The sequence below is a fragment of the Amblyomma maculatum genome, chromosome 10, assembly GCF_055883805.1.
Source record: "Amblyomma maculatum isolate TAMU_Amacu chromosome 10, ASM5588380v1, whole genome shotgun sequence".
NCBI classification, from domain to species: Eukaryota; Metazoa; Arthropoda; class Arachnida; order Ixodida; family Ixodidae; genus Amblyomma; species Amblyomma maculatum.
In genome coordinates, this window is record NC_139353.1 from 39373107 (window position 1) to 39396834 (window position 23728).

The window sequence follows — 23728 nt, forward strand, 5'->3', positions numbered from 1 at the left end:
ACAGCAGGCATCAGCGACGTTTGAAATTGATTTACACAATAGAAAAGGCGTAGTATCGGTCACAATCCTTCGCGAGCGGTAAACTTTGCGCATGCTATACTTCTTTTCATACATCAGGTGCAACGCAGCGAAAGCTATGCAAATAGTCCCCAAGAAAAAAAAACAGCAGGCGTATCACTACGCGCTCGTTCTGTAGGCGAGTGGTTCCTGCCGAAACGGGCTCTATTCCGAGCATACACGTTTGCAATAACATGCTTCGCACGCTTAGACATCTTCAAAGAGCGGGTCTTATAGAAAAAATGCGCACCAAAGAACCATTTTCTCAAAAAGAGATGCGCAGCGCGGAGGGCACAGCCAGCGCCATCTGGTGGCACAGCTGGCAAGGTTGCGGAGCAGCAAAACGCGGCACGAACAAAAACGACATAAAAAAAAATACAAATTAGCCGAATCCGACCTTTTCTCCCTAAAAAAGGTGCCTTTTATAAAGTTGATGGCAAATGTAAAATGTATTAAGTTTGCAGACAAAGCAACTATTATTTTCTCTCGTCAAGAGCAGGCACTATTTTTTATCGCGGATGCGGAGAGCGCAAACAAGAGCTCTAGTTTTGGCAGTGTTGCACTTGATGTATGAAACGGAGTTATAGTGGAAACAGAAGCTTTGGTCTTAACAATTTCTTTGCTTCGCTACCTGCCGTTCCTTTCGCAGTATTCCCCCAGCGTGAGATCAGGATCTACTGCTGTGAGCCTGACGGCATGCGTTACCAGTTATCAGGAACCTCAACCATTCAGGGTGATTACCTGCGATCTGTCCTGCCGTTTTCCAGAGGCGCCCTTCCAGGCTCTTGGCAGTAACACCGACACACATTGTAGTTGAGCTGGCTGGGAGCCGGGCCCATAAAAAACTGCACTAAACCGTGCTGCACAGTCCGGCTGCAACTCGACCTGGTACTGGTTCGGAGCCGCATGCTTCAGACGTTAATACAAGGCGGTGAGAAACATAGCTTTTATTCCCTTTTACGGTGTCGGGTTCCCCTCATTGAGAAACAGCGATCAAGAAAGGAGGTTGACCGCGAGTGGATGTGGCTTTCTACTTGGTTTACCACAACTTAACTCTTTATCGACAGGCTATCGCTTCATCTTCGTGAGCATTTTTCCTTACTTTTGTAGATTCTTATTATAAAAGAATATACATATTTGTTATGTATTCGAAGATGACAGTTTCACTGCAACTGTTTTAAAAGCTAATAATCTATACGCCAAAGTTCTTTTATTTGGTGAGGTATAGTGTAACAAGGAAAGAGCAGAAATTACATGATTGGCTGTAATAATTGAAACTCTGCAAAAACAGTACAATTTTTGAACATTCGTTCACGCAGGAGGCCAGTAATGCTGAGTTCTGATTCGCAAAAATTGCTGCTTTACTTCCCTCCTTGACGACATTACGTGCGTTCCGAAAAGATGCTTCGCGAGGGAGCTTACTCCTTTTAAACGGTGTATTGGGTTTTATGGCGCATAAGCAGCTACTAAGACTATAGTGAAATAAATAAAAACTATGTCGCCTTCCTTCGTCGACACTCAATGGCGATCCGAAATGGCGGACCGATTATCTCTAACCGGTTGCGCGCCAGCGTCTATTGACCAACCTGTCCGGCCGGCTTCTGCGAAGAGGAAGAAACTCGAGAGTTGGCTATTCGTCTTAGAATCGCGTACGAGCCTGACTTTTGCGGTGTCTACGCGGTGTGCGGTCCATGCAGTTGCCATCTTCAACTTAGTGCCTGTAAAGCTGTCTTCTTTATTAACACTCAAGCATTGGGTGAACCATTGTGCCCTGGGGCAATAAACAACATTATTAAAAAAAAAGAAAAAAAAAACCTATCGAAGACTTTCGTCTTTGCTATTTCTGATGGTTCACCCAATGCGTGAGTGTTAATAGAGAAAACAGCTTTACAGGCACTGGTGGTAAAACCACGCAAAAAAGTTTTACCATCATTGCCTGTAAAGCTGTCTTCTTTATTAACACTCACGCATTGGGTGAACCATCAGAAATAACAAAGACGATGACAGTCTTCGATAAGTGTTTTTTTTAAATAACGTTGTTTATTGCCTCAGGGCACAATTGAATATGTAAAAAATTTAAAGGGGGTATTAAATAAAAGAAAAAAAGGTTGGCGTTCTAATGATGTTCAAGAGAGAGCGATGATAAGGCCCTTGTGTCCATGCAATGTATGAAGATGAGTTGTTTGGTGAAAAGCCCACTGCCATCAGGTGCTGAATTCTCATCAGCTTAAGGCCGGGCAAATCCGCAACAAGTGGTGAATATCTGCGTCATGGCCTTGTGACTTGCAGACAGCACATCCTGGACGTTGATAGGTGTTTTTACTTTCACGTTTGATACCACCAATGTCATTAAACTTTTTACTGCTTTTTTTTATAAATAGAGAGATAGAAGAAGAGAGAGAGAGACGCTTTAATGTAAGACAGAGAATTAAGCTGGCGTTTAGAATTCGTTGACGTGTACTCAGCGTAAGAAAGGGAATTGGGGAGAGAAAGACGGAGTGCGACAGATGTGAAAAGTAAAATACATAAATGCGGATGAAGACAAAATGCGGCCATTAAATGCGCAGAAAGGTTAATCGTCGAGGAATTCTAAGCCATTAAGTGATGAGATGCTTAGTCCGACAAATAGACTTACTCCTTTGTTGCTTACTCGTGCTTTACTATCATGATCATAAAAGGAGCTAATATGCATAGGCACTTACGGCTAGCATGACGTTAACACTTGACGCAATATCTTCTTTGACAAGAATCATAATTTTCTCGCCGTGATCTGACGGCTAAAGACATAAGTAGAATGGTAGTTTTTGTGATTGCTAAACGCATTCGAAGAATTGACGCTCTATCTCTCGTTTGCCTGGTGACACTGTCTTCCTTCTTTGTAGAAAGCTGTCTCTGTTTTTCTTTTTACTAACTCTTGAAAACAATTCAGTTATGAATCTTTTTTGCAGCTCTAGGTGGATCGCAACCGGCTATAAAATTTTATTTTGAAAATCAGCCCACATCAGATTAGGTAGGAAAAGCAAGCCTAAGAAACTAAACTAACCACAAATGTTAACTTCTGGTATTTTTCGCGTCGAAGCGACATTTCCGCATGGCGATCACCTCCGCATTTCAATATATATTTGTGTTGGCATATGCTGATTTATTTTTGTTGGAAAAAGACCGTACCGTGAGAAAGCCGTGCCGCTATTGAACGCTATCGTGCGGAAATCAATTATACTAGGCGTGGTTTCCAGAGTAAGCCTATCAGACAAATTGCTTTGATGTTCTGCTTACTGATATTAGCCTCAGAAACGAGCGGGAAGACCGGTCTTGCGCAAATCGATTTTCATGTCCTCAACGCTGACCATGCCACCCCGAAGCGAACCATCGTTAAAAAGTCATTCCGACGCGTCATCGCACGGATGATTCGCTATCAAAACAAGGGTATCTCTGTTGATGGCCACAAATCACGCTGTATTTGTTGAGAAGCGACGGCCAAAGTACATGTCGACGCCACAGAAGCTCTACCTGCATCTTTGAGTGAGTGCCACATCAGAGCGCGACAGCGTACATGAGCGCAAACAATGACAAACGAGGGCGTAATGCATTTATCCGTGCCTGTTTGCTAGCGTGCACGGAGTAATTTAGGCACATCTGGGGACTACACAGCATTGATGAACGCTTTGTCGGCGTTTCAGAAAGTCATTCAATATGTTGTTCTTTCTTTTCTTGTTTATGCATGGATACGAATCTTCTTGGGTCTTGTAAAAATGTGCACTTTGCCGAGAAGGTGCGCTTAGCCGACGAACAATCCAGCAGTTCTAAAAGTACATTAAGGCAATATATTTGCGGGAACATAATTATGTGGAAGTACTATCGGCAACAGAAGTTTCTAGGACATACCATCAGGAATTGCAGCCAAATCCGATTTGAACCATCAGGTGTCTCCAGTCAGGGCGCTGTTCAGTGATCTTGCTCGTCGCTGCAACGGTGCCGCCCCTGCAAATGCATTTTTATTATTGGCTCGGCAGACCTTAAATTACGCATATACGAGATCCTGCGGGTAAAAGAAAAGGCCGTTCACGCTACTGCTTCTTGGATCGCGTGCGTGTACGTACATGCCGTATAGATGAGAGGACGCCCTTTGTGGAGGCCTCTTCCCGCACGATCAATGGGCGATTGCAAAGGAGACCACGGCGGCGGTGGCGGTCTGTTAAGCGCCTAGAGGCGCCGAGCAATGAGGGCATCGAGCTTTCTGTTGCGGGCACGAAAGAGTACGTGGTGCTCAATACGGAGAGGGCAACACGCTCAAATTATAGGAGAATCCATGCAGTCTCAGGACAGGCTCGGTAGTGGCGGCTGGCAGGTTCCGACAAAGAAATGGAGCGCGAACATTTACTGCGATTGATCGGTAGGGCTGAGAACAGTCGCTCACGCCATGACACTAGATAATAGTAATGAATCTGCCACATTACTCATATATATATATATATATATATATATATATATATATACAGCCTGAACAGTGCGGACGTATTACTTCTGAACACAGTACCCGAAATATAATGGTCATAGAGAAAAAGCAGGTGTGCCTAATTAATATTTCTATATCTGGTAAATGCGGCTTTGACCACAAGCACCTTCAGAGACTGAAAATGTAAAAGGGTTTAAAACTGCAAACAGTACACTCTAGTAAGAACAGCACCATGGTTACAGTGCAGTTAGTAAATTGGGTGTGACCACCAAACGTCTTGAGAAACATTTCAAGGTTTGCCTATAGCGCCGATTTGCTTCGTAGGAATACATGTCGCTTGGGATAACATAAATTCTTAACGTCAACTTCCTTCCGCATCGATCACTACGTTATGTACGCTATAAGCAACAAAGCACAACATTAGACGTACACACAGTGTCGCTAACTTGTGACGGCAGGAATTCAAATCATATGGGATTTGCGTCTGAGAATAGTTTATCCGTAAATATTACGCAATAGCGTATTCAGCTCGTTCGGCCCAAAAGTGGTCGTCGCGTAGGCTTGGCGGCTTCAAAAAAATACGCAGCTGAATTTGTACCATATCTGCAAAGCAGCCAATCTTTTGTCTTTAGGATGACGTCACACAATTTCTCTTCCCACTTAGCATCCATCTACTAGTTAACTTGCAGAAAAGTTTGCGACAGGGATTCGAAGTGATATGACATATCTACCTGCTATCATATGCCTTTAAATGTAAGAACAGGCCAACACCAAGAAGGGAGTCACATACTGCCCTTTCCTTGTCCTCAAAAATCAAATTATATAAAAAGGTGAGCAGTGGTTAAACAAGGAAAATCAAGTTAGACGAGCGATAGCTATGTCTGTCTTGGTTATGCTCAATACCAGGCGACCACTTGATGTCCTTGCGCATCTGTCCCGTTATTTTTGGTGTTAACGTATTTCAATTATCTTTCAAGGTCAAGGTCAAATGTAATGCTCGAGGGTCATTATTCATGGTCAAGTGATCAGTTTGTCATGTGATCGTGCACCAGCTTACCCGAGCATAACATACTAGGGGAGAGCTGTCGCTGCATATATTAAGTCCCAGTTTCACCTTGACGCTGATACAAGATCACCTGAATGAAAAAAAGCGCTCTCCGGGCTTCTACCTGGAGGAGCAAGATAACGTCCTAAAATCACAATATTCCTTGAGGTCTTAACGAGAAGCTTAATCCCACCTGTAGCATACAACATCTCAACTAAACACAACTCAACTTCATTGTCTTCCTAATTTTCTTTACGGCAAATGTGGCTTATTGTAAGCATTTCTGGTTCCAAGGGGAATTATATACAAATGTTAGGGAATGTAAAGGATGACAAAAAAAAAAAAAAAACAGCAGAAGAGCTGTTTCGCTAGATGTGGCTGCTGTGAGGAACACATATTGCATGTAGTTACACTTGTCTATTTGAAATTCACTGACTAGTTGGAAAAACAGATAAAGTTGACAGTTACATGTTCGCTTATGGACGAGAGTTTGCGAAATAAACCGAATATAAGCACTACGAGCAAGATATTTTAGTGGAGAATAAAGCGGCGACGTGCATTTTTTCCTTAGCGAGCGATCAGCACAGTTGTCGCGTTGTCAACGCAGAACAGGCCGTAATTGACTTATGTCATTGTTTGTTGCGTGAAATAATGGTGAGGTACGGTCTTTGTCTAAAGTCTAGAGCACATGGGGTCTGCTTCTTAGCCCCTTCGTGCGGCTTGTAACGTATTTCCAGTGTTCCAAATCTCGTGATGGCAAGAATATTGCTCGTCTTATCCTCTCCAAAGGAAAAGACCTCCACAAATGCGCCACTACACGGCTCAGAGCTAGACCCCCTGGGCTCTACACTTTTGTCAAAGGCGGTACAAATTGTATTGTGCGACTCATTGATTACATGCAAAGCCGTTGCGCTGGCCTCACTAACAATGCCTATGTTACATTGCTCAATGGCATTGGCAAAACAAACTGACGGATGATTGACTATGGTTAAGACAAGCATGGATTGCATGTGATTGTGCATCAGGTTTTACTTCCAAACTTTATTTGCAAATGTAAAAAACACCTTCAGGCAAACATCAATGAAATCGGCGATTGGACGCCGCAGTGGCAACCGTATATAATGTTGTGACATATATGCCCTCCATCGCCGGACGCTAAAGAAGACAACGATCAGAAACAGTGACACAGAAGACGACAAAGTGGTAGCAACGTTTAGTGCTAGAAGAAGGTTAACGCTGTTGTGATTCTGTGCTTTGTGTGCTGCGTCAACCTGGACTAACCTTCGTGCACTAACCTTGCCACGTATCATCTTGGTGGAGGTGACCAAAGATTCCCGTGTGCACACATAAATCCATTTAAGCAGCCGAAAGCTGGATTTGCGCCGTGTGCGCCGTGGCGCTGTTTGGGACCACTTAATTCACCTTAAGAAGGCAAAGCGAGAGTGATGTGTTTTAGATCTATCACGCATGGATAGAGGCTGATGAATATGACGACATATCAAGCAAGATGATAAAGTTTGGCAGTCAAACACGCGGATATTCGGTAGGGATGATGGTGTACTGGCAAGGCAATTGAGTCTATGGGCGGAACCACTGACTACTGGTTCTAGCGCAACAACAAGACACCTGTCAAGATTTTAATATGAGAAGTATGGCAAAGCAAGTTAAGTGCAGCAGCATAAGAAATCAATTATCGAAGCGTACAGTGTTCTGCAGCTTTTCGTATACGTCTTGTCTCTAGTCAGTCACCCATAAGACTGACCTGGCGTCTGACATTCACAGTCGCTAGTCGTTAGAGTCAGGAATTTGAAAACAGGGTCAAACCGGAACAGTTTCTAGTAGTATTCTTTATTAGAATGGCTAGCAGCAAATTCTTTAAAAAAAAACCTTTGAAAACCTCTTGGCCGAAATATGTCTGAACATTAGGAATGAAAACATTACATCTTCCTGAATTTACGCAAAGGGGCGCAAGCTTTCACACAATAACATTACTGCCTACAGCAACAAAGAAAGGCGATACTTTGCATATGACGCGCAATGCATTAATTACTTAACGATCTTCCAATGCAGCGTGCTGTAGAGAGGCAGTAATGCTGTAATTAACATTATCTTTTACCCTGTGGACAGTTTTCGCTTATGCAGGTGAATTAGAACACATCCTTCTCCTCCTTGCGTTCCTGTCTGTATATGCTACTTTCGACAGCGACCGGCGTACTGAGGAAAGTACAGAATCATTGTACTGTCAGTTCTCGCGCGACATACCTTAAGTGACGCACAATTGTTACTATTGTTACTGTTTTATTGACACAGTTATTCACTCTTTGGTGCTCTTGATGAAGAGAAGAACTCTTCGCTTGTGCTATTTGTGCAATGACCGGAGCGCGATTCACACCCCTCCCCCTCCTCATAAGTGAGGACTTATGAGGAGGGGGGGGGGGGCTGTACATACGGGTGACTAAGCTCGAAAACTATAATGACAATGACAAAGAATTATTTGGAGGTTTGAGGCACAGTTTCTGTCAAGGTCAAGCAGTGGCAAGAGTTCACTCTCTCGGTCCTCCGGTGTGTGGGTTCTCAAGTTTGGCAGGCTCTGTCCTGCGGAGCTCTCTTTTTTTTTTCACACGCATTCCTTCCACCATGAAATCACTGAAGAGGCGCACGACACCAAAAAGTCAGTGAGCCAGTCGGGGGGGTGGAAGGGTTCCTTGGACTTGCACCTTTTGCGCTGCGCATATAAAATAATAAAGACAAGTGGTAAAATATCATGAACTGCTACAAGCTCACATCACCCTTCTGGCACAAAGTCCAAACCATGGAAAGGAAGAAAAAAGTCTGTGAATACATTTCAGCTGTTAACATAAAGTGGGTTCACTGCTGCTAATCTTACTCCTTCGGTAACCATTTAGCATGTACCAATACATTAATCCACATGCTACGTTAGCAGAAAGTAGTTAGCAGTCCGTAAAGTAAGAAACTAGAGTGGGACAGGCCATTTGTTCACAGTACACTCGATCAAGTACGTCAATGCCAAGGAGAAAATAACACCGTCTGTTGCGGCCACTTATTTTTGTGTTTGTGAATTGTCCTTCTTGCTAAACCTATTCTGTCATGGTGAAATCAAATACAGATCTCGTACCTGATAAACTATCATTCCTTCTTTACACTTGCTTGAAATATTGAAGTGGCTGGTGTATACAATATTTGTTTTGTTTTATATTTTTCTATTTTTGAACTATTTTGCCGCACCACATTACTTCACGGCATCTGCTCTCTGTGTCCTCTCAATAAATTCGCCTACAAAGACGACATATTATTCATCACGAACCACAATCTATTTCACGTCCACGGAGCCTAACCGAAATAATCAGTTTGAGGCTTCTATTGATTCCTCCTTCTGCTTTTTGTGTAGAATTATTCAAATTTGACAGATGATTGATGGCTCCCTTCGGGTAAAATCGAAGTGGCATAATCCGACTACAAGTAGTACTGGAAAATGATTTATTTTAGTATATCGGAATGTTCAAAAACGGCTTGCAGTGGTGTCAGCAGCAATGAAAAATTTACAACTGGAAGATATCAGTTTTACTGCATAGCCGAGTAAATCGCATATTGTAGTCGACTAAAAATGCACATTTCAGGCATGTAATGTCATGTGCAGTCGACTTATGTGCTGAATGCTTGTCATGGAAAGAATGCAGGCAATGCAGCTTTGCGATACCTGCGAGTAATCGCGTGTCATTCAGCAAAGACGCAGTGCGAGCCTTAGGGGCGATAAATAAGCGGATTCTGAGTGGCAGGAGCTGGCCTGGTGCTCATGGATTGTTGAAAGCTGCAATGCTCACAAAATCGCAGTATTATGCAACTCTGACATTGAATACAATATCCGCTGTATATTTTGTTTCTGATTAACATACTTAAAACCCTTGCTTCTTTACACCTGGGCTTCGTAACTATGTTCTCGTAACCAGACGCCGTACAAGATCATTAGTACTTGCGAGCGCATCATCTGTGTTAACGTCTTGGTTTAATTCTCTTGTGTGTGTATTGTTTTTGTGTATAACCATGCAGCGCCGGAGGTCGTTGGAGCCATACAAGACACTGCCTTTCGTCGACTTACAAACGGTAACAGGTTACGTACATTGTATCATTTTTTTCAAGCCAGTAAAGGTTTACCACTATATTAGCAGTTCAATAAATATTTAAGTCCAGCTGGTGTCCGTAAAGATTCAAAGCAGAAATTACGGGGAAATGTGGGAATTTAGGAGGCTTAAGGGTAGCGCGTGTTTCACACTCATAATTGGAATCAGCTGAAAAAAGATAACGTTGTCTTCGCGCATCACGAAGTGAATTTGAAGTTAAAGGTGTCATTTTACAGTCGAAATCCCCCAACAACATGCTGGCACAATATAAAAGAAATCTTCATTCAATTTTTCACCGTTATAGGCGGCATGTTTGACCTGAATTAGCTTCAGCATGATGCTAGCTCATTTCACATAATATTGGCCTCTCTCCTTTGTCTCAAAACAACGCTACTCTTCATTCCCAGCGCGATTACACCTCCTGTATGCGCAGCCCTCTGTCGCTAACGTAATAATTTTACCAGTCTGCCACTGCTTTCTGCGCGCTTTGCTTCCCGGCTACATCCTGCATTCTTGAACAGGTGGCTCGTTCTCAACGGAGAGCATCGCATCACATGCTGCGTTCAGATCTGGCCCCTCCCTCCAAACTCCAGTCATGCATAAAACTGAATTTCCGAGTTTCGGCAGCAAGCGTCTCGCTAATTAGCGCCACACATGTAATGAATGGCCGAAGTTCGCTTCAGGACTACGACCTACGCCGAAAGGGCACTCAGTCTATTGGTATAAGTTTCCAATCCCTTTGCTTACGCTAGGCACAACCCCTTTTCACCGAAATGCTGAGCCGCATGCATCATTCTTAACAAAGCAGAGGATGCTCTTTCATTAACTACGTCATGCAGCTCTGAAATCCTAGCCTGCCTGGATGGGCTCGAATTGGGGAATGTAAATGAGCTGTGCCCGGCCGACCAACCCATATTTCTTCCACGTCAAGCCTTCTATCACGTTCTTGATTTGAATTATTTGTTAATTAGGCGCAGCCTTCTGTATTGTTGCATCTATATTTCCGTCTGACCCGACCGATTTCTTCTTGAGTAGTACTCGAACAGTAATTTTTATTTTGAAGACAGAGGATATTTGCACATGTTCTTAAGCCGCGCGATTAGCTAACAGACGACGACGGCAGGAAATAAAATGCCTGGAGGCGCCTGTGTAGAATTCACTCGGGCTTTAATAGATCAGTACTTCCGATAACGACCGTCAGAAAATATTGCCTAAAATATAGCAAGTAAATATAAATATAATGTGAATACTCTTTTTTTAAGCCGAAAACTAACAACCATTCATGCCGATTTTGGCTTTTAAGGGCCTGATTAATCCTTAGTCGGACGATGCAAAAGCAGTATGTATACACAGAGGTGTACGCACTAAGTTTGCTTTCAAGATGACTTACACATCCAATGACATGCCATTATTCATATGTAAAGCTGTTAAAACCACTTTTGTTCTATAAATTTTGCAGCAGTTGAGCTGCATCTCCACACGGTAACTTGAGTTGCATAGAAGCCCAGCAAACATTTCAATGCTAGCATGACAAAGCAAAACTTTTTGTTACCGGATCAAACATCAATGCTTTTGTGCGAAGGAATTTGAGTTTTTAGTGCTCCTAACAAAAACCAAAACTGGTGCCAAATTCTCTATGAGAACGTTGATATATGTTTAAGCGTTTGTACGATTTCAAACTTTTCTTGATTATTACAAATTGGATGGTTTCTACGCACCTCAAGACCCTTTTTACCCTCTTCAAGAAGGTTTATTCGACAAAGCAAGTTTCTGGGCGAGTTGGTGACGATTCAGCATAGTTACAGCGCGAAAGACAGGACAAGAGAGGAGGGCAGAATAAAATGATATGTGTTGTGTTCTGTACTCCTTTCTTCTCCTTTTTTTAGGGCTGTAACTATGGAAGGTTTATGCGCTTTGCTCATTAACAAGAAATTGCGCCTCAAGTCGGCATGGTAGTCATAGCTAAGCGCTTAAAGTTTCTCCAACGCTTCGCAGCAACAAATATTGCCATTACTTGGAGTGTCTTTTGCACATTGTGTGTGCCAACTGCGGTGTTCCCGAGAGCCTCGCGCATTTTTTTCGATCCTGTCGACTGCGCCAGTGAATTTTCGTTGTTCTTCTCGAAATTAGGTTCTTCTTGGTGAAGACGTGGCAAATTGCACCACCAGTGCACCCCGTCCAAGACGGTGATAAGAGACGACGAAATATTGATAACGACACTTGAGAGTTACAAAGAGATTAACTGAAGTTTATATGCAAAACTTGGCAATCTTTACAGCAAGGTTAGGCAAAATATACATGGATCTGGCTAGCTTGGCCTAGCCGAAGATGTACACATCAAGCCATAGCTCAGAACATCAGACTGGTCTCTCGGGCTTGGTTTTAAGCCCTCCGTGTCCAGCCCACATTTCAGTTGCGTCCAATCGCCACGAACTTCAACATGATTGGTTCGTGGTCACGTGCAACTTCAGCAGTGTGAGTGAAACCCTTTCCCCACAACGAAATAAAAAAAAAACACAAAGCACAAAATGTCACATGCTGCCCACATTCCGCTGTAAACCTTGCCGCGTTCTCGCGTCAAGATCATCAAAGCAAATGAGCAGGGTCGTTAGCGGACCGCCGCCGTCTCGCGCCCCCGCTCATCCTAGAATTTGCAAAGTCCGTGACCTCTGGCTTAGCGGTGGCGCGACGAAAAGACGCTCGGTCAGTCGGTCCTCCCGCGGACGTCTTCCCCTTTGTTCAACGTTCCCCATCACTCTTCCACCGGCGCCGAATGTCACCCTTCTGTCTGGACGCGGCGTGTCTGTGAACGGACGTTTCAACCGCGACGGCGGTGTCGTGTCGGCTCGTATGAAAAGCATACTGCAGGTGTGCACAAATCAGCTTAACTTCCCCCTCTTGGGGACTCGATTGCCTGTAAGCCGCCCGATGACACTCGTCACTCTAATGGCTTTCCCTGCTTTATCCGGTGATTCGCGGCGCCTTCTCGTCTGCACGCAGCTAGCACCAATTCATGCTACAAGCAAACCTACCTCGAAGTATTGAGTACATTGCCGCTAATCCGGGGGCGCCTAGCGATACCTTACAGTGTAGTTGCGAGAACAATGTGGCAGCTCGCATATAGGATGTTTAATGTCCGCATGAACCCCGGCGTCAGGCGCCGGCGCAACCGTTTTGAACACCTTGTGTTCAGTGTGGTTCTGCTTGTGTTGTGGCATCGCAGGTGCCTCGCTGAGGCGCGGCGAACTGCCGCCCCAGCAATGTACCCAGCCTTGCAAAGGCTGCGCCTCGTCATCTCGAAGTATCTGTCTGGACAGTTAGAAACTGACGGCGAGACGCGGTTTCTGTGGCGCTGGCACACGCGCTTCTATGTTGTACGAGGCAGCAGACTTGAGATGCCTGTCGTCCTTTATTGGAACCCTCCTCGTTTATACTGTCTTCCCCTCTCTGGGGAATCATGTTATTTTTAGTTTATTATGCATATGTAACCTATAGTTTTGTATAGTGCTTTGTTTTGTGAGTAATGTGCGATTTTGTATGTATGTATGTATGTATGTATGTATGTATGTATGTATGTATGTATGTATGTATGTATGTATGTATGTATGTATGTATGTATGTATGTATGTATGTATGTATGTATGTATGTATGTATGTATGTATGTATGTACGTACGTACGTACGTACGTACGTACGTATGTATGTATGTATGTATGTATGTATGTATGTATGTATGTATGTATGTATGTATGTATGTATGTATGTATGTATGTATGTATGTATGTATGTATGTATGTATGTATGTATGTATGTATGTATGTATGTATGTATGTATGTATGTATGTATGTATGTATGTATGTATGTATGTATGTATGTATGTATGTATCCAATAAATTCTCTTTTTGTAGCCTAAAATGGTTTAGAATGGATTTAAAGCTCACAAGAACATTTCTTTGGGGGGCGGGAAGGAGTATAATAAAAGTAGCAAAAATAATAATAATAAAATTTACGAGGGGCTTTAGCGACTAAAGTAGTGAAAGGCGAAAGCCTGAGCAGTCTCATCTTGTCTAGCGTTCCTGCAATCTGCAATCCCACACTTGAACGCACGCCAAGGAACGCCACGCGACAGCCGCCGCAAAAGTGGGACAAACTTTGTCCACGACAGTATGAGCCATTAAAGGCTTTTGCCCTAATAATAATAATAATAATAATAATAATAATAATAATAATAATAATAATAATAATAATAATAATAATAATAATAATAATAATAATAATAATAATAATAATAATTTATGTAATAATAATAAAACAATATAATTAAATGGTTCACAGGAAAGGAAAGGTGCTGTATATGTCACACGTGTTCTGTGGACACTTGAACCGCACCGTGAGGGAAGGGAGGAAGGTGGGAGGGAACGCGAAAAGAAAGAGGACCGATAGTGGAAGGCTACGCAGTAATATCGATCACCTGTGAATTTTTTAACATGCACAGACAAAGCGCAGCACGCGGACGCCTTACCTTTGCCCAGATTGATTGATTGATTTATAGGAAGGGAAAGGCGCGGTAACTGTCTCACTTGTTTTCTGTGGACACCTCAACCGCGTCGTAAGAGAAGGGAGGTGGGAGTGATAGTGGAAAGAGAGAAAAAGGAGCCGTAGTGGAGGGCTAGGGAGCAATTTAGACCACCTGAGGATCTTTAATGCGCGCTGACATAGCACAGCACACGGACGCCTCTTCGTTTCGTCTCCATCGAAACGCGGCAGCCGAGGTCGGGTTCGAACCCGGATACTCCGGCACAGTAGTCGGGCGCCTTACCATTGCACCACCCCGGCGGGGCGCGCCGTAAGAAAAGGGAGGAAGGTGGGAATGAAAGTGGAAAGAGAGAAAGAGGAGCCGTAGTGGAGGACTACTGAGTAATTTCGACCACCTGCGGATCATTAACGGGTTTGGTTGGTTTGTGGGGTTTAACGTCCCAAAGCAACTCAGGCTATGAGAGACGCCGTAGTGGAGGACTCCGGAAATTTCGACCACCTGGGGTTCTTTAACGTGCGCTGACATCGCACAGCACACGGACGCCTTGCTTTTCGCCTCCATCGAAAAGCTGCCGCCGAGGCCGGGATTCGATCCCGCGTCCTTGGGAACAGTAGTCGAGCGTCGTAACCACTGCGCCACCCCGGCGGGGATTAACGTGCGCTGACATCGCACAGCACACGGACGCCTCTTCGTTTCGTCTCCATCGAAACGCGGCAGCCGAGGTCGGGTTCGAACCCGGATACTCCGGCACAGTAGTCGGGCGTCTTACCATTGCACCACCCCGGCGGGGCGCGCCGTAAGAAAAGGGAGGAAGGTGGGAATGAAAGTGGAAAGAGAGAAAGAGGAGCCGTAGTGGAGGACTACTGAGTAATTTCGACCACCTGAGGATCTTTAATGCGCGCTGACATAGCACAGCACACGGACGCCTCTTCGTTTCGTCTCCATCGAAACGCGGCAGCCGAGGTCGGGTTCGAACCCGGATACTCCGGCACAGTAGTCGGGCGTCTTACCATTGCACCACCCCGGCGGGGCGCGCCGTAAGAAAAGGGAGGAAGGTGGGAATGAAAGTGGAAAGAGAGAAAGAGGAGCCGTAGTGGAGGACTACTGAGTAATTTCGACCACCTCCGGATCATTAACGTGCGCTGACATCGCACAGCACACGGACGCCTCTTCGTTTCGTCTCCATCGAAACGCGGCAGCCGAGGTCGGGTTCGAACCCGGATACTCCGGCACAGTAGTCGGGCGTCTTACCACTGCACCACCCCGGCAGGGCGCGCCATAAGGAAAGGGAGGAAGGTGCGAATGAAAGTGGAAAGAGAGAAAGAGGAGCCGTAGTGAAGGGCTACTGAGTAATTTCGCCCACCTGCGGATCTTTAACGTGCGTTGACATCGCACAGCACACGGACGGCTCTTCGTTTCGCCTCCATTGAAACGCAGCAGCCGAGGTCGGGTTCGAATCCGGGTACTCCAACACAGTAGTCGAGCGTCTTACCACTGCACCACCCCGGCGGGGCTGTTGAAACGCAGACCTGGCTGTCGGGTTGATCCAACACCCTCTTGACTAAGGCCTTTCCACGGAGGCCGTAACGTCACGCCAGTTGCCCTCGGCACCCCGGACGCTGCTTTCGGCTTCCTGGCGTTCGCGTTGAATTTGTCGCGGCTGCTTGTTATAATGACACCCAGGTCGCGTCTGTTGCAGGCTTTGTGCGTTCGGTAATTATTATGGGAGCTTTACTAACACTGGAGTATATTTTTTGTTCGCACCACCGAGGCATCACCGCCAATATCTAAGGCAGATTTTGACTTGTACGTTCTAAAATAGAGTGAAAAGCTCGTTTTGAGTTGCTCAAACATTTGCGCTCCAACCTGTTTCCGGGAACGTTCGGAGAAAGCTTTTATTGGCTCATACTGCCGTCGGAAAAAGCTGTCCGGGTGAGCGGCATACTTGATTGGTCGACAAAGAAGTGACGTCACCAGCCACTAAATTCGCGACCAACCAGAAGTCTCATCTTCTCTATCGTTCCAGCCATCTGCCAAAGAACGCCGCGCGACAGGAGTATTCCTGCCATCTACAATTACACACTGTAACGCTCGCCAAGGAACGCCACGCGACAGGAGCGATGTTGCGTCCAAACGCCAATGCTGTTGGGAGAACAACTAGCGTGACGTAGACGGCTGGGAGAGAAGGATGTGAGCAGGCCTTGTAAAAGTCGAGAAGGTGTTGGTTGATTTCGATGTAGGAGAAATGGAGAGTCGTCCATGCTCTGTGCGACGTCAATGCTCGTTAAAGATCTCCAGAAACGTGTGAGAAAAGTATTTTGTGTGACATATCCCAGTCGAAAAGAACTACAGACCTGTGTCAAAAATACGACAAAATATCCTGTAGTTCTCTCGTAACCATCAGATTTTTCTGTAGTTCTGTAGTACTTTTCTGTAGCTCTGTAGTTTTTCTGTAGTACATTTCTGTTGTCTGTAGCTCTGTAGCACTTTTCTGTTGTAACTACAGACATTTCTGATGTTACGACAGAATGTTCTGTTGTCACTACAGGTTTCTCGTCAAAAACCGCACAGAAATTCTGTCGTAACATCACAAAATGTTCTGTAGTTTTTTCCGACTGGGATATACACTGAGTTTCCTTTACTACTACTATTACTACATATACTGCGTTTTTTGTTTTTTTTCCTGTAAGCAAATTATTATCGTTACTAAAAAAAGTAAATCTGTATATATAAAAGGAAAGGCGCAGTGTCACACTATCGCGGACACCAGCCGATCCGTAAGAAAAGGGAAGAATAATGTTTTGCACATGCCCCAATTTGCATTCCTGTACTAAGGAGATTGGTTTGGTTTGGTTTATGTGGTTTAACGTCCCAAAGTAACTCAGGCTATGAGACACGCCGTAGTGGAAGACTCCGGAAATTTTGACCACTTGGGGTTCTTCAACGTGCACTGACATCGTACTGCACACGAGCGCCTTGCTTTTCGCCTCCATCGAAAAGCGGCCGCCGAGGCCGGGATTCGATCCCGCGTCCTTAGGAACAGTAGTCGAGCGCCGTAACCACCGCGCCACCCCGGCGGGGTGTATTAGGAGATCATCAAGGCAGGCATCAGCAAGCAGCAGAAATATTCTTTATTTTCTCGTTTAGCAGCGTGTTTGCTGAAAGAGGTATGAATATGTATTTTCGAACTGCATGAAGGAAATAAAAATGTACCGGCACTAAAGCCTAGAAGCCGGTGTCGTAAGCATGACAAAATTAATTTGTTTTCTCCCCAAACTAGATACCATTTTAAGTGCGCAAGCGGCGAAAAAAAAAATAGTCCAAGCAGAGAACTAGCTAAACACTTGCTGCCCATGCTACAGAGAGAGTAGTGGTTAGCAAAGGAGAGATGCTTAAAACGGCTGGTGAAGAAGATTACCGAATAAAAATTAGTTTAAAGGATTATAATGCTCAACAAATTTTAGAGAAGTAGCCTAGTAGTGAAATTATATTCGCGAGACGGGCCCTCTTCACAACTGCGTAAACGTTCCACTGCAGGCGTCTTATTTCTGGCCGCAGCACTACGAGAAAAAGGTGGCTGGGAGGTGGTGAATGGTGGCAGGTCCTGGTAAAATTATATTTGCGAGACCGGACCTCTTCACAACTGCGGAAACGTTCCACTGCAGGCGTCCTATTTCTGGCCGCAGCACTACGAGAAAAGGGAGGCTGGGAGGTGGTGAAGGGTGGCAGCTCCTAGCCCTACGGGGCTGGGACGGTAGGTCAACGCCGCTTGCGGCGGGGGCTAACCAGCCACCGAAATTTTATCTGTTGTAGGCCGTCATTGCACCCGCCACCGCCTAGGTGGTGGACGACGGCTGTTGCGGTGGGCGTCTCTCTCTCCATCTTATTTTTCTTTCCTTCTCAACTTTCTCTCTTCTGTCCGCACGAGGCAGCGGAGGTGACTCATCTACGCCCCGCCGGAGTGGTGCAGTGGTAAGACGCCCGACTACTGTGCCGGAGTTCCCGGGTTCGAACCCGACCTCGGCGGCTGCGTTTCGATGGAGGCGAAACGAAGAGGCGTCCGTGTGCTGTGCGATGTCAGCGCATGTTAAAGATCCCCAGGTGGTCTAAATTACTCCGTAGCCCTCCACTACGGCTCCCCTTTCTCTCTATCCACTTTAACTCCCACCTTCATCCCTTCCCTTACGGCGCGGTTCAGGTGTCCACAGAGCAAGTGTGACAGATACTGCGCCTTTCCCTTCCTGTGAACCAACCAACCAACCTAACTCATCTACAGAGCCAGTAGCGGGCCTGTGCATTTCCTTTTCTTTCTTCCTACAGCCACGACAACAACAACAACACCGAATCTACACTACAGAAGTGGCGAAAAAGTTACAGTCCAGCTTTCAGGTACTCCCAGGCATGTTACTTTGGAAATAAGTAATTTTTTTGACATCTTGTCTATAGTTTCACGTACCTATGAGTGCACTGATTCGTGTTAATAGGCTCGGACAAGCAAAAACGCAATTCGGAAATTCTGATGCGGACTGGCTCTGTCAAACGCCAGGACCTCAGCCGCGTGAAGCCAGAACTAAGAGAATGGTTTACCTCTCGGAACGCAAGAAAAAGTTCTCACTCGTGCCAATGCGCTAATAAGGCGCGTTGGAGCGATGCTGGTTCGCCCCGCCGGGGTGGTGCAGTGGTAAGACGCCCGACTACTGTGCCGGAGTACCCGGGTTCGAACCCGACCACGGCGGCTGCGTTTCGATGGAGGCGAAACGAAGAGGCGTCGTGTGCTGTGCGATGTCAGCGCACGTTAAAGATCCCCAGGTGGTCGAAATTACTCCGTAGCCCTCCACTACGGCTCCTCTTTCTCTCTTTCCACTTTCATTCCCACCTTCCTACCTTCCCTTACGGCGCGGTTCGGGTGTCCACAGAGCAAGTGTGACAGTTACTGCGCCTTTCCCTTCCTGTGAACCAATTTATTATGCTGGTTCGCTGCTCCGTTGAACGCAGAAGACTGCAGGGGCAAATAAAATGTGGGAAGATGCGGCAGAAATTACCTTAACGCATTGCTAAGTTTTGGAACGTGAAACCCTGTCTATTCTTGTTCAAATGAATGTACTTCCCAATGATTCGAAACCGTCATGCAGAAACGCATGTATTTGCCAAACAAGCCTTCTAAGGATCGTGGTTTCACGCATTTTTTTTTGTTCACGCCCCCCCCCCCCCCCGCCTCTTCTAAACGCTTGAAAAATAAAATAAAATACATTATTGGTGCTAATGAAACTTGCTTCGCTCCTGCATGAAAGGACGTACAACCAAGCTCACTGTTTCGGCAATATCTGCATCGTTTCCGCGAGGCAGCGACGGTACTCCCGTTTCCATTGAAGTAGTGCTAGATTAATCCTAAACAAAAAAATGCTGCTACCCACAGTGCAGTTTCCTCAAAGGAGCTGCGAGTTCAGGGCGTACAAAACGGCGTTTAGCATGTGTGAAGGTAGTTTTTCACGCGTTAAACTGCATCAATATTTAGGACAAGGTTTGTATGTCGCAAGCATTGGTTAAGTAAAGCTGTTGATCACTGCGATCAGCCCAGTGTGCCGCGGAGCTGTACGCGGACCTTGCGCAAGTGGGAACCCCGGTCTACCCCAGCTGCTCAACCAGGCTTCATGTATGGACGCCTGTGGCGGTGGTGCCTGTGGCGGTCCCAGCGAAGCGAGACTGACGAAAAAAAAGTTCTTCATATTTTTGTAGGTAGTACTCCTGCTAAGGTATTGCATTTGAGCAACTGCTACGTGTGTTTATTTTCGGCAGTTTTTTGTTTCTCTTGTAATCAATATCTGTTTGGTTTGGCTCTGGGATTTAACGTCCCAAAGGAACTTAGGCTATGAGAGACGCCGTAGTAGGCGGCTCCAAAAATTTCGACCCCCTGGGGTTCTTTCACGTGCACTGACATCGCACAGCAGACGGAAGCCTTGCTTATCGCTTCCTCCTAAAAGCGGCCGCCGATCCGAAATTTGAACCCACAGCCTTGTGCAGAGTTGAGGCTCTTCTTTTTATTAACATTTTAGGAATCCCTTGACTTAAACCATTAAAATAAATAAATAAATGAAATAATATATAAATATATATATATATATATATATATATATATATATATATATATATATATATATATATATATATATATATATATGGCATGGCAGTCTGCATTGAATGCCCAACCCGAATGCCGACTAGAATACAAACAGAAAATTTCTAATTAAAGGTCGAAAATCTCACTTGAAAACCTATCACCCGCACGATTATGATTTCGCATTCGAACAAATTCAAGAATATTATCATCCAAGATCCGACAGAATACACAAACTGTTCTCACAACGACTTTTCGGCTGGGTGGAAGCCTCAGAGCTAAGGCACTAAAATACGGCGAATATCTTCTCTGACCTCAAACAATTCTTTCACGGTCTGTGTTTGTATCCACTGCACGTGTTGCTCTGTCGTTATTTTACTCTAGATTATAGCCGCTGACTCGTGTTTCAGTTCACTTTCATGCTTCGCTTAATATTTTCACGTTTTAGTCGACGAGCAAGACGTTTTCTTTCTCTTATGGACAGGATTATTTTCTCAGTACACAGGAAACGACCTTCGCATACCACATTTCGCTTTGCACGACTTGAGTCTGCGCTTCTTTAAATAAGATTGAACCACTAGCTCTTCGCTAGCCATAATGCCTTGATGAGAACTAATTCGCTTTTAGACCGTTTTTTTTTTTCTGTTGTTTTTCGTGTTTAATACCAGGGTTCCCAGGTTTTTTTCAAAGAGTGTGTCCAAGTTCGTTTCCTGAATCTCCACTTTAAGCATTTCACGCACTTTGCTAGAAGACCTCCAGAAGTTTAATTTCTTTTTGTTACCACAGATAGGTTAAAGGTCAACAAAGCAACCGAGCCGCTGAAGTTTGTTACCCGTCGAAACCTGCAAAACCAGTCTTCACTTGAACGGCGCAACAAGGGGACGCTCTCAGCGCAAAAGGGGCGGTGGCTTCCCGTCCTGCCCACGGGAAAAGAGTATGTGTATATTTTTCCCCAACCCCGCCGGGGTGGCGCAGTGGTTACGGCGCTCGACTACTGTTCCCAAAAACGCGGGATCGAATCCCGGCCTCGGCGGCCGCTTTTCGGTGGAGGCGAACAGCAAGGCGCCCGTGTGCTGTGCGATGTCAGTGCACGTTAAAGAACCCCAGGTGGTCGAAATTTCCGGAGTCCTCCACTACGGCGTCTCTCATAGCCTGAGTCGCTTTGGGACGTTAAACCCCACAAACCTACCAACCATATTTTTCCCCAGCCCTCACTTCGGCCGCACTGCTAGCCTAAATACTTCTGTTCCAACCCAAGAGACACGGACGACAATGCCCGAGCAGCCCCGGGGAGTCCACCGACCAACGCCGTCTAACACGACTCGTCGTCAGCACTTGATCACTTCCCACTAGACTGTGTCTTTGAACCCCGATGTCATCTTCATTTTTACTTTACCCGAAGTTAAGCGTCCATTCTGTACGAGGCTTGCACATATTTACATTACTTAAAGCCGCGGTGAAGGAGTAGGTGCTCATCTCATTTAAAGAAAAAAAAAAGCACTCTTCCCTCCTTTGGACTGTTTTCAGCGTGCTATTTTTTTCCTAAATGGGGTCATTGCCCACCACATTTCTTAACTCATTACTTTCCCCTTACTTCCTAATATGTTTTATTTCGATTTCATTTCGGTCGGGACGGGGACAGCGGCAACCGAATGCGCTTCTGTGTAATCCAGACTATTCTTTGTGAACAACCTCCCTCCCTCCCTGTAGATACATAATTAGATCTCGCTACTTCGGCGCATCGCTGTCCGTCGCTTCTGTGTCCGACTCTTACGAGACCGGTTTTTGAAACTAAAGGAAAAGAGTAAATGGCCCTGAGAAAAGGGTTAGGGCAAGACCACATTTTTTTTTTTTTTTCATACCGAACAAGAGTATTCACACTTTCGTATTCCGCAACGTCGTGTACATAGAACGCCTGAACGGCCATTGTTGACGGTCGTGTGGAGTAGATTGGGGCTGCAGTCGCATTACCTGAAGCTAAACAAAGAGCACGACCGCCGCATGCGCATGATTAACAGCGTTAGCTCGAGTCTTACTGAATTTCATCCTAGGTTCTCACTTCCGGTAGCAGCGTGTACATCTCGAAACAACGATTCGTTTGGTGCCACCCGCTCTTCTCCACGGTTACTGGTTCGCCCGCCAGGAAAAGGGGCGAGGAGGGAGTGGCAGTGGCGGACATCACTATAAGAAATTATTTGCAATGTTGTAGCTGTGATAACGTCACTTGGCCATCTCTTGAATACTAAAACTACGGAGAAACGAACGAGAAACCGGCAAAAGTAAGAAGTAAGAGTAAAAGCATAGGGTCACGAATCTGAAGAACACTTTACCAGTCGCCATTGCTGCTCTGTAGCCTGAGTTTTCATTATTTCCACAAATTAGACTGTTTTAGCGTCTACAGACCCCCACAGACCAATAACGTAAAGCTTGGCTTGCACTGCCACAACGCCGCTGAGCGACAGTCATTTTTTGCGAGATAATGCTCTCGGTATGTCTGTGGTGGCTGACGATCGGTAATGATAATATTGATGACGTTCTCAGTCGTAATGGCACATTTCCAAGGTGGGGATCAGCCAGTCTTCATTGCACACACGAAAGAAGGTGGTGTGCCGACATCTTGGTCTGCTTTTTCGACTGTGCCCGATCACAGCGTAGATATTGTGCTCGTAACGCAGGCGTTTATTCCCGTTTTGCTCGCGGCTGCTGCATCACACGCCCGGGACACGCGTTGCAGTCTTTTACCGCGAGAATCCGAAAGTTCGCTGTAACCTTTGTCTACGGACATGCGCTGGCATGTTGGTGCCCCCGAGAACAGAGAAGCTGGTCGCTGATATGGTCGTTGGTTAGGCTTGACGTTGCGCTGCAAGATCCTCCTTGTACCTCAATCATATATATATATATATATATATATATATATATATATATATATATATATATATATATATATATATATATGAAGGAAAGAAGCCAACAGTCGGCGAGGCCAAGGAAAGCGTTGGGGATGGTCCTCTTACGTCTTTTTTTTTTAATGTTTGGTTAGATAATCACAGAAATTAGTAACGAATCTGTTTAGGGGAACGATAATTAAACGCAAAGTAGAAGAAAAAACAACGTGCCGATGGTGGGAACCGAACCCACGACCTCCGAATATCGCGTCCGGTGCTCTACCACGGTCGGAGGTCGTGGGTTCGGTTCCCACCATCGGCACGTTGTTTTTTCTTCTGCTTTGCGTTTAATTATCTTTCCCCTAAACAGATTCGTTACTAATTTCTGTGATTATCTAACCAAACATTAAAAAAAAAAGACGTAAGAGGACCATCCCCAACGCTTTCCTTGGCCTCGCCGACTGTTGGCTTCTTTCCTTCATGTATTATAACG